This window comes from Mesitornis unicolor, unplaced genomic scaffold (assembly GCF_000695765.1).
Source record: "Mesitornis unicolor isolate BGI_N332 unplaced genomic scaffold, ASM69576v1 scaffold4445, whole genome shotgun sequence".
Lineage (NCBI taxonomy): Eukaryota > Metazoa > Chordata > Aves > Mesitornithiformes > Mesitornithidae > Mesitornis > Mesitornis unicolor.
Genome location: NW_010187351.1, coordinates 26,625 through 29,640, shown reverse-complemented (window position 1 = coordinate 29,640; position 3,016 = coordinate 26,625). Strand labels below are relative to the sequence as shown.

Genomic DNA, 3,016 nt, shown 5'->3' with positions numbered 1-3,016 from the left:
CACTCCTGGCTCTCACCTTCAAGTGAATTAGGGCTTTATTACTCCCATAAACTTTCAAATCACACTGGGTCGCCCTGAGGTTCCTTCCAAGAAGATACAGTTTCAGAACTAGTTCTAGAGACTTGAAAACCTCTCTCTATGGGGATAAAAAGAGTATTTCCATAATAGGCCAACCCTTCTTCAGATATATCGATATCTTAAGGATGTCAGTTCATTGTGAGAATCTGGGAGCTGCCATGGCTCCAAAGGTCCCACATATTTTCAAAGGGACCTTGCCTGTAATTTTAACCCACTAAAAACAAAAGTGCATGGCTGGAAAAGGGTTTTAAGTATTTAAAAATCTCACTGTATTTCAAACACAGCTATATTACTTGCATCTGTGATTTGGTAGTGCACAAAGGCAAAAGACTACAGGTTTTACTTCTACAATTTTTTCCTGCACATCACATGAAAGAGAACAATGGAAACGTGGCTGAATGTGAGAATGCAATGGCGTTTTGGGTGGGGGGGAGAGAGAAACACACATACTACAAAAATCTAATAATTCTCCACCCAAGCATTGCTAGTGAATGACCTCACTGGTTTCCTACATATACTCCCGCAGCCTTCCTGCCATCACTCTGTTGAGCCAAATAGTGATGTCAACAGTCCACCTGTAAGAGCGATGTAGCCCTCTGGGTCATGGTTGTAGAGAATTTGGATAAAAACTGTGCCAGTGTTAATTAAATGCACCTCTTGTTTCACTACTGATTTCCTGCGATAAGGCTCTGCTCATTTTTCCTGGAAAGACTTCCATGCTGTAAGGGAACCAGAGCCAACCACAACACAAAACAACGCTTGCTAAGAGAATGTGAAGACAACATGCTAAACATTTAGTTAAAAACAAGATTGCCTATCAGTGCTGGGGTAAATACAAATCTCATTAATTTACATATGCTAATGACACGGTTAAACTATAAATACTAGTTACTGCAGATAGTTATCTTGCAGCAGTACTTATATATTTCATTTGTAATGCTCTTCCCAATTAAATTGAGGCAGAATTCTAACAACCTGTTTTAAGTTCAGCCAGGTTAAGGTGAGAGGAGCTCTTCCATTAATACAATTAGCCAGCAAATAATGAAAGGAAAAAAATATATACTGCTACTTCTTTTCTTTATAAAGAAATCTAATCCACTGTCATGACTGGATGCTATGAGTAGCATGCTGTCACCAGGATGCTACTCATAGCATCTGACTTCCAGACACTTTAAGCCTTCAAGACATGCCCTTTTACACTTGCTTTGCTCTTGTAGACATTTTCAGATAGCTTTATTAGTAAGAGAACTGTTGAAGGAAGACTCTCAGTTTTGGAACTTCACATCAAAAATATGCCTTCTGGCACAACTTAAAACCTAGCACTAGCCCTAAGATTTAATTGCTGACAACAACGCACACAAAAAATCCAGAGGTATCAAGATAGAAAATTAATCTCAAGTGTAGTGGTACAACTCTATTATGAGAGTTTGTTTCCTGATGATCACAACTCTTAATTATGCAAGGCGACAAGTTGGACCTCTTGACATAAATTTAATTCCAGAGAAAGGTATGGTAAGAATGTTAGGAACACATTCATATGCATTCATTCATTCTTTCATTTTGATTTGCAGCAATTGTGATCGTTCCAAGGAATGTTCTGTCCCATATTCCTGAGCATTAACAATATTTTCCAAACAACCAATGGTCGATATCTGGTTATTCAGATTTTTGGCTCTTGGGGATCTTATGTTTATACAGCACCTTGCCCTACAAACTCTCTCGGAATACGTAACACTAAGACTATACTGCTTAGCCAGTTACTGATATAGGAAAGTTCCATGGCCATCCTACTTCTCAACAAAGTCAGGGTAAGTAACTTGGACATATTTTTTACAATCTCCCCCAGTAAGAAATTCCATATATAAAATGTCTTTCATCAGAACCATATTTTTTGATTCTAGGTGGAAACAAAAAATTAGAGGTAATCTTTGAACTTGTTTGGTTTATACTGGTCCTGTGGACAGTTCCTATGGATTTATGAGGCTGAACTGTAGTTAGTTTGTGTTGAAGCACGAAGAGTATGACTCATTCAAAAAGCTCAACACAAGAACATTTCACTGACATCCTGCAGAATAGCTCCCTCATGGATTTGAAGTAGTTGCTGCCCATTCTTTACATCCACTCCCTCTCACTACTTTATAACACAACTTCCAGTGCAAACTTGAATCCAGGCCATAAAGCAGATACTAGAACTTCTGACAAATTTTGTTCTGTCACCAGTAATCGGAATTTGGTCTCACACAATTTAAACACACAGCTGCGCTTCACTTCTGGTGGGTGCACATACTGTGGCCATACAGAAGGATATTCCGAAGTCCAGTGAGTTTAAATGACACAGTTTCCTGAACTCCAGGAACTCTCCTGGACAGAAAGTACTTCCTTCCTTATTTCAAACACTTGATTGTTTCAGAGGGAATTCAAAACAATAGATTAGAAACTTTAAACCTTTCCTAAGTGTACTGCTACACAAGGAAATCAGGCTGTACTCTGGGAAGATGAGATAACATTGAGAGAGTACTTTTTCTGGAAATGTAATGGCTTTTGCATCCCTTCTCTAGCACCATCCCACGAATCAGCTACACAGAAGTAATAATTCATGATATAAGATGTCAGATGCAGTTCAGCTACTGTTTGGAGTAAGATGCAGGTGGTTGGTAAACTAGCTTCTCAGCTAATTAGATAAGGCATGTCAGGAAAGAAAATACCAGAAGCTTCCTAATCTGAGCCTGTACTTTTAAGAACAGGTAGAAAGAAAGGATGACAATTGCCTCTATTTAGTACCTCATTGTTTAAATCTCTAAAAAGGAGAAAGAACATACTACACTTCTGCAGTTAGAAATCTATCCCCTTCCCACTGTAACTCAGTTCTATAGAACCAGCAGAGATGTTCACGAGGACTGGGAAAAGATCAAGTTCATCAGCTGAAAAGCAGTCATTT

At 38.7% G+C, this 3,016-nt stretch overlaps 1 protein-coding gene across 1 annotated transcript in view; it reads right to left on the bottom strand.

Moving 5' to 3' along the window:
* The window catches only part of LOC104541361 (monofunctional C1-tetrahydrofolate synthase, mitochondrial-like), a gene marked incomplete at its 5' end in the record, with an annotated part of 62,666 nt that overhangs the window by 39,833 nt on the left and 19,817 nt on the right, over positions 1–3,016 (bottom strand). The window lies entirely within an intron of this gene.